General features: G+C 35.9%; 1 protein-coding gene across 6 annotated transcripts in view; it reads left to right on the top strand.

Annotated features, from left to right (window-relative positions):
* LOC106883562 (chromodomain Y-like protein 2) overlaps window positions 1-8,847 on the top strand; it is a 188,767-nt gene that overhangs the window by 108,061 nt on the left and 71,859 nt on the right. The window contains exon 1 of one of the 6 annotated variants that reach the window (XM_014934614.3): window positions 3,085-3,579. The exons of the other annotated variants lie outside the window; for them this stretch is intronic. The gene's annotated coding sequence lies outside the window, so the exon portion shown is untranslated. Of the gene's footprint in view, window positions 1-3,084; window positions 3,580-8,847 lie in introns of those variants that run through there. 6 annotated transcript variants of the gene reach the window in all.

Below are 8,847 nucleotides of genomic sequence, written 5' to 3'. Positions count from 1 at the left end.
AAAAAAAGAATAGTTTAAATATGCACATCTGTATCTGATACATTGACTATGAGCTGAATATATGTGTCTATTTACACACACATGAATGTACACATGTATTTGTTTAAAGCTGATGATTCACTCTACCTCCACATTAAATTTTTCACTTGTATGCATTTGCTGCCTTTGTTGCTTAAATTAATTCAAACATTAATACATGTGAGAAACCCAGAGTAAGTGACAAAGTGAATTATTAGTCCTGAGCAAATGAAAGTACTCTACTACTTATGTTGAATATTTTTTTCTCTTCTTTATGTGTGTATGTATGCATGCAGGCATATATAAATATATATATATATATATATATATATATATATATATATATATATATATATATATACGAAGGAGAGATGACACAGGAAAAATGCTAGTTATGTTATGAACTTCATTAGCTGTATCTTTTAATGAAGTCATCACTTTTTCTTATTACTGCTCTACACTCGTCTAACACTTTGTTCTGAAACATATGTATATCAAGTTCTGCACCAGGTTATGAATCTTGCAGTGCCTAAGCAATATATATATGTTTTGCAAACAACTTGTACATGCAAGTGCTACCAGTTGAAAGTTCTGCATACCGAAGCCAGCAAGTCTATGGGTCATCAGAAGAGAATGTGTGCCGTTTCGGGGCCTACTTCTTGACGGCATCAATGCACACTGCCCCCCCACCACTGACATGTGGCCACATTCACTAGATCATCTGGTTATCAATAAAGCTCAATATTCCTTCTAGCCATCGCTCATCGTCTCTTTTTAACGAAATCCAGTGGCTGGCCTTCTCCACTGTAGTTTGGATATCGGTCATGGTGATATTTACTTTTCGATGAGTTAGGCCTAATGATAACAAGTCGTCCATACTGTGTCCAACAAATCCTCTTCATCCGACTTTGATTGGAAAATGCTCCACTTTCCAGCCTGCGTCTTCACATTCCTCGAGGAGGTTTACACAACGGTCAATCTTTCGAACCTGAGCAGCGTCCATGTTATCTTCATATATATGATTAGAAGAAAAAATGAGATTAAAAATCCAGGCAGACATCAATAAAGCACTCAGTTTTAAATAAATTTGGTTAACTATATCCAGCAATCAGACATCAATAAATGGAAGTAGGTCCAAATATCATTCAGAAGAATTTCAAAAAATTCAGAGTATTTATTGGCTGAGCTATTAAGTGGTTCCAGGTTTAATTCTACTGTGTGGTATCTTAGGTGAATGTCTTATACTGTAGTCTTGTGTTGACCCAAGCCCTATGAGCATAATTAAGTAGATAAAAACTGTATTGAAAGTTCATCAAACAGACTATACATTCTATTTCCAAGGGCTAGCCACTATGTACACTGATTCTGGATCAAGGATTAGAGTCAGGATATGCATGTTTAGAAAGTACTGTGCAACATGTATCATGATTCAGTGAGTTGATAACTCAGTTGATCAGACAACTGGAATAGTCATTTATTTATTGACTTCTAGAGAGTGGAGTAATGGTGTGGCCCTCCTGAGACTAGTGACATTCGTGCTCTTCAACATTCTTCTTAAGCTGTTGCAAGCTGAAACCTGCAGGAAAGGTATGAGCAAGGAGGGGGTTTCTGATTGGGTGATGTTAAGATTGCGACTGGGTGTGTTGCTTAGGGTGGGGCTAGCTTGACACAACATGGGTAATGAGAGGAGGTGTGATGAATAAGTCAGGAGGAGCCAGCTCCAAGGAGGAGAGGCCATTATAGTCGCAGTAGAAAAAGTAAAGAGATGAGATAATACACTTGTGTGCTAAGAGGCTGGAGTGTGTCTTCGAGTGATTTTGTTAGTCAGTGGCCTTATCCTGGACATGCTCTTAGATGTGTGTGTGTGTGTGTGTGTGCAGCAATATCAATATCCCAAGTGTAGGAATAATACTCTGTTGTTATGGGTCTTACTTGAGCTTTGTAGAGTGTCCTTAATTATCGGAAGGTAAATTATTTGGAATAAAGGCTCTGTCTATTTTATGTGTTTGCTTTTTGTCAGGAGAGCTCCTCTGTGATTGTGAAACTAACATTTAGAGCGATTGAGAGGGCTCCCGTTGCTTATGTTTAAAGAGGGTAAGGTGCTATGGTGTTTTCTTGATACGAGTAGGGCTTGAGGGGTTTTGCTGTTGAAAAAGACAAGATCATCATTCTCTCATTGGGGTGTGCTTTCGAGGGCTTTACTCATGGAATATCATACACTCACATACCTACACGTTTGGGAGTACAAGCAATTGAAAAATAATATATGTAGAATTTTATTAACTTGAAGCTAATGATTTACTTGGTTGCTACTCCGAGTTTCCTCACTTTATATTGTTATGTATGTACACACACACATATACCTACCTAAACACAGGCTATGTTATCGTGTTATTCTGTTGTGCGGTACCGAATATTTGTCGTGTTTGCATATTTTTTCCTTGTGGCAAATATATGTTTAGCATTACACATTGTATTATTACTGATTAATCATTTGAAAAACTATTAATTTAAAGCAAATGACCTTATCCATTATATTTTTTTATACTTTACTGCAGTTAAGATTTTCTTTTTCATTTTCTGTTTAGTAACTGCGTTGACTATTTCAGCTGCTGCTTGTTCTTAATTTTTTCTTTTCTTTGTATTTTCTTCGTCTTCCTCTTTTTTTCGTCCGTAAATTATGCCACTGATGTCTTTCTAAAAGGCATGAACACCTTAGAATCCAATTTTTTATCCCGTCAAAAATGTTAGGCATTGTGAAAAAATATTTACACTACTTCCCCCCCCCCCGGTTGTAGCCATTTCGTTTTATATCATTAACAACTTTAATATCAATCACTAAAGCTTTTTTAGAAAGGCATGAACGTCACATAATCCCAATTACATCTCACTTTATAAATCAGTGGCTTTGTATCTATGCAAGTTATTATTATTGATTGTAGTTTTGTCGTTATAATTATCATTGTGAATCCTTTCTATTGTTTCAAAAGTTCCTATGCCATCTTCCTGGGTCCACGTCCCGCTCACTGCTACTCACGCAATTTCTTCTCCTCTAACCATCACTTTGACCCTTGTCTTCCTCCCTACTTTACCCTAAGTCCACACACTATTATCGGTGCTAAAGGCAACAAGAAAAAGATTAAAAAAAAAAAAAATACGTAGAATATGTTATTCGGGTAATATTCCAGTTCGAGTTTTTCAAAACAGTTATTAATTTGACAGGATCGGCCGGTGAACAAACCAACTAGAAATTCGTGAAGCTTCCTGTGTTAAAAGACAAATAATATCCAGTGACTTCGTAGGTTTGCATCGCCAGCGCCACCATCAAGAGATCTCCATCTCCATCTCCACACTATGCAATGTAGTCACTGTAAACAAGTTGTATAAACATACACTCTCATACACGCACACATAACCCCTCTCTCTTCTCTCTCTCTCGCTCTTTCTCATACGCACAACGCACTTGTCATCGATAAATTTCCGGATTTATATGCTCGGCTTGGATTTTTGGTTTAGCAAAACTAGGATTTTTATTACTAATGTTTTTCGCCAAACAACTGTGTGAGTATATATCATATTCAGTTACTTTCACGTACACATTCACTTATACGTATGTGTGTATGTATTTATGCATCTATATATGTATGGACACACGGACACGAAAATATACAAATATACATACACCTCACATATATACGAATATAAACAAAAGCAATCGAACGAGCCAACGACAGAGCCGCTATGCTTAGCATGCTAGAAATAGCAGTCAGATTCACTGAAATTACACACTACTGTCTTATGAAAGGAATGACATTGGATAATGTCTTGGATATACAAAAAAAAATGCGATTGTCATGGTTGGAACGCCTTTGCTTTTAGATCTGCTCCAGTCGGGGCTGACAAGAAGCTAAACAATAGTACATAATTAAACATACATTTGCGGATTTTTACACGCTGGCATATATAGAAATTTACATAAACGTATGTGCTTCTATATATATATATATATATATATATATATATATATATATATATATATATATATATATATATATATATATATATTGTTGTACTTGGGGATGGTCATATTGCCAGTTTAGCCAATATATATAAAACACATGTATATCATTATTTTCAGAAGTCATTAGCAAAAACATGCTGAAGTTTAAAGTAAAATATCGGTAGTGTTGTGTAACTGTTGTGTCTTTTGTGTATGATTCTCCCCTTCCATTATGGTTAAAGAAAGGCCGGAGAAAATTGAATGTTTTGTGTGAGAACGTTTGTTTTATAAACAGGCGAGGCGATCTGAAATTATTATTTGTTCAATCTCTACTCGTATTTCCAAATGAAACGTTTTTCTTACTGTGATTGTGTTCAACAACTGGTCTAATTAACATCGCACTAATTACATGTTAGCTCTCTCTCTCCCCTCCTCTTCATACTCCGGGATCTTTTGTTTTCCCTCTTATTCTTTCTTTCGTTCTTTGACCTAATTGTTGAGGTGTCGCTTTTCTAAAACAAATGTTTAGGTTTCCTTTTAAAGTTGCATCCCGTGAGTTTCAAACTCCATATGAACTAGACAGCAGCAGTGTAGTCCTAGCTATCTACTTATATAGTTCTGTAACATTTATTTTTATATTAGTAGAGTTTTATTATACTTTCCTCCTTTCGACTGTCTTATTTTTATTTGACGATGGACATAAATAGCTTTATGAAATTGAAAGGTTTGTAATGTAGAAAAACTGAAAGTAAAATTAATTACATTTAGGTAGGTATGTGACGGCATTTCAATGGCTTGTTTGAAAGAAAGTAAATTAAGTTAATCGTTTTGCTTAAAAAAAAACAAAAAAACACGTGCATACACACGTTCCTTCATCAGTTTCTTCGAAATACGGACTACAAAAACTACAAGGTTCTATGAATTGACACAAGTCCTACGCTTATTATATCGACCCTGGCAGATTGAAAATTAAGCTGACCCCCTGCTGGGTTTGAACCCCAAAATTAATAACTTATTGCTGATTTGTGAATTCTTTGTGTTTTTACTGTTAAATCTAGGAATACTTTGAGGGTTATAACTGCAAATAGCCATAGGTTAAAACATGCAGTCAGTAAAGAATGGAATGTCAAAGGTTAATATCATCAATCGGATGTTTTGGTGCCACAGGACGCTGTACGCATCCCCCGTTTCCGTAGTATTAAGTAATTAAGAGACTAATTCAGTTTTGGATAGTGCTCGAGTTGATGATTAGAAACTTTGGTGCTTATTGTTCGGCTAGTTAAACCTAAGTAGAATTAAGACTTTTTCTGGTGTACAAAACACCTGTAGTTAGGTATCAGCTTAAGATCAGATGTCCTGGTGCCTCTCACACAATTAGCTATTCTATCTTCTTATTTAGTGTAGGAACATTGGAAGGAGAAACGCTATTGTTTAGCGCTGATTAAGCCTTCCATTCGTAACCATACTGCCCCCCCCCACCACACACACACACACACACAGTGCTTTTAGGGGTGTGATTTGAAGGAAATTTAGCTGCTAATAATGTTAGATGTTCGAGTGGCTGAGTAAGAAGTAATGTTGCTGTTTAACCTTAGATCTCTCTTTCCGGTCTTTATATATATATATTATAGATATAGGCTATGTCTACCTTGTTTGGCGTGTGCTTCCCTTCTTCTTAAGATAGTGCAGTGTAGTTGAGAGGTATTTTGCTTCTACTTATAGCTGTTCGAACGGCCGTGTAGCTGCTCGTTGTTTAGCCGCAAGTAGAAGGAGCCTCTACGTGGTCTTTCGACCTTCGAGAAATAACAACCGAATCTTCCTCAAATCGTATTTTATTGTTTAAAATAAAGTATTGGATAAATGTTTATCAGGGGCACCTTATTTCTTGAAATAATGTTGTCTGGAGTAGGTGAGGAATTGCATGAAGATGAGTGGATGGAGCTGTTTTGATTAACTTTTGCTTCGGTGCTGTCCATTGGTTAAGAAAGAAGCTCATTGTCATTTGGTAAGAAGCGAAGAGACGAGAAGAAATTAGAAAATTAGTGGACCCGAGTTTAGGAAATGAGGTGTTGGTGAGATAAAATTAGTTATTAGGAATAACTGTCTTTACGAATAGCCTTCATTTCTTTCAGTCTATTTGAACTGGTATTCTGTATGTTGCGTGTAGAAAAATATCTATCATAAATTTACTGAGGGTGATAGCACGGTTTTCTTTCTTTATACACCCATCCCCATCTTCAAATGTAATTCTTAACAATAGCAAAGGAAGCTAAGCTTTCAAAGGTTGTAATATAAATACTGATTCATTGATTTAATTTTATGTTGATACAGTATTATTGCTCACAGGCGTGGCTGTCTTGTAAGAAATTTGCCTCCCAACCACATGGTTCTGGGTTCAGTCAGGCAGCTTAGCATTTGTGGTGTCATTTACTATAGCTCTGGGACTGACCAAAGCCTTATGAGTAGAGTTTGTAGAAACCGAAAGAAGCCTGTTGATTTTACACACACACACACACACACACACGTATATATATATATATATATATATATATATATATATATATATATATATATATATATATATGGGAGAATTTACGAAAAAAAAAAGCAACAGACGAAGACAGGTGGTGTAAACAAGTTTAACGCTCGGGAATAGAGAAAGTCTTTGACGTTTCGAGCTACGCTCTTCAACTGAAAGGAACACAGAAAGAAATAAGGAGAGAAACAAGGAAAAAAAATATATAAATGTAGTGGTCAGCGATCTATCAGGGAAAAGGACATCAAAAACCAAGGCAGGATGAGTATCTCAAGTCATTTACAATAATTTAATTAGGGTAAGGTTAATTAGAAGTCTTACAGCTGTTTCTGGGATATCCCAAGTGATAGGCTAGCATGTTCCGTACACTGGGTATACCGTCATCAGAGACAAAGTATGTATGAAAGTTCTAGACAGGGAAATTCACAGTTTATAAAGAATAAATGTAGATACAAGAAAACAGACAGAATAATAAAAGTTCACAGTTCATCTTTTTTCAGAGGGTATGGAGGATGGTCCATACTTTCCTAAAAGTATAGGTCCTTATGCTTAATCCCAGGTAAATCCAGGCAGAATTTTGATTGATGCATTCATGTTGAAGTGGTTAACTAGTGTGCAAATGGTCCACGTGGGTATATAGAGTGAGAAAGACAGAAGTGGGTTGTGGGTGAGTGGATAGAAGAGAGGAGAAAGAGAGAAAACAGAAAGACAGGAATGTGATAGGTGTGGTGGGGTGGAGAATGAATGAGATTGAAAGTAAAGTAAAATCAAAATAAAAAATAAGGAATAAAAAGAATAAAGATAGAAATAAGGTGACAGTATTATTCTTCTTAGGTCAGGCCTTAAAGGTTTTGGTGAAGTGGAGGAGAAAGGTATTTATGTCTTGATTAAATAGGTTAGGTGTGGTCAGTGGTCAGTCAGGATAGCTAAAAGTAGATGCCTAGCTTAAGGAGGTATATACAGAATAAAACTACAATTAAATAGAGAAGGAATACAAATTAAAGAATTAAGATTTAGAAGTTAAATTAAAAATTTAGAATTTAAAAGTTAAAATTTAAGGAATAAAGCTAGCTGGCTTCTAAAGTACCTATGTTGATAGAGAAGAAAAAGAAAGGAAAGGAAAAACATACGTATATTGTAATGACCATGGAAGCATTTAGGTGGTTATGTGTGTTTATTTTGCTTGCATTTGGATCTGTGGAAGAATCTCAAGGTGTGAAGGAACTTATGCTTACATGTAGAAAATGCTTCATGTTTATTTGAGTAATTGCGGAGGGCTTCCTTCAGGCAGAGTCCACATGTGGAGCACTGGCCTTGGTATGGGATGCCAGAGACCATTATGGTCCAGCATACCCTATACAGTACTTTTCTATTTATCAGGTGGTTGGCTAGGGATCTGGATTTGCAATGTTCTTCATATTTAAACGAGTTTAGATGTGCAGAATATCTCTGTTCAAAACTAATAGTAGATCCGATGTAGTAGCTAATACAATTATGTTATATGTCGTGGGCAATGCATTGGTACACTACGTTAAACCTTTTGCAGTGGGCTTGCAGCAGGCATTCAGTCCTGGATCGGCAGTTGCAGTTATCTGTCCTATGCAGGTTAGTTGTAGAGAGGGAAGATGTACTATTTATGGACAAATTAAAACTAAGGGTGGTATTAGGGGATTGGCTCATATCGTTATTATCGCTATTATTATTATTATTACTATTATTATTAGTAGTAGTAGCTGTGGTAGTAGTAGTAGTAGTAGTACTGGCCATATTAGAGTTATTAGCATTAGTAGTAGCAGTAGTGTTATTAGTATTAACATTCTTTTTAGCTGTACTCTGACCTTACTCGGAAGTGGGGATGTTCACATCCTGGTTTACGCTGGTTATATTTAGGTAGTAGGAATTAAATTTACACTTATTGGTTGAAGTAACAATAGATTCTATATTGGGTGGCGAGGAGTAGGATAATTTCAGAGTAGATCTTTTGAAAATTGAATGGTACTTATGGTTACGTGGGATGTTAGTCTACTATTTGAAAAAAGGCTTTGGCTAAGCCAAAATTTTAAATTTTAAAATTATAATTCTTTAATTTGTATCCGTTATCCATTTAATTGTAGTTTTATCCTACATATACACCCCCCTTAAGCTAGGCATCTATTTCTAGCTATCCCTACTGACTACATCTAACCTATTTGATCAGTAGACACTCCTCCTTCTCTACCAAAACCTTTAACGCTTGACCTCTCACCCCAATATCATGTCTGTATTCTTATATCTACTTTCACTCTTTATTCTT

This window comes from Octopus bimaculoides, chromosome 1, assembly GCF_046866305.1.
Source record: "Octopus bimaculoides isolate indiv1 chromosome 1, ASM4686630v1, whole genome shotgun sequence".
Taxonomy (NCBI): domain Eukaryota; kingdom Metazoa; phylum Mollusca; class Cephalopoda; order Octopoda; family Octopodidae; genus Octopus; species Octopus bimaculoides.
This window is presented reverse-complemented; position numbering and strand designations above follow the sequence as displayed.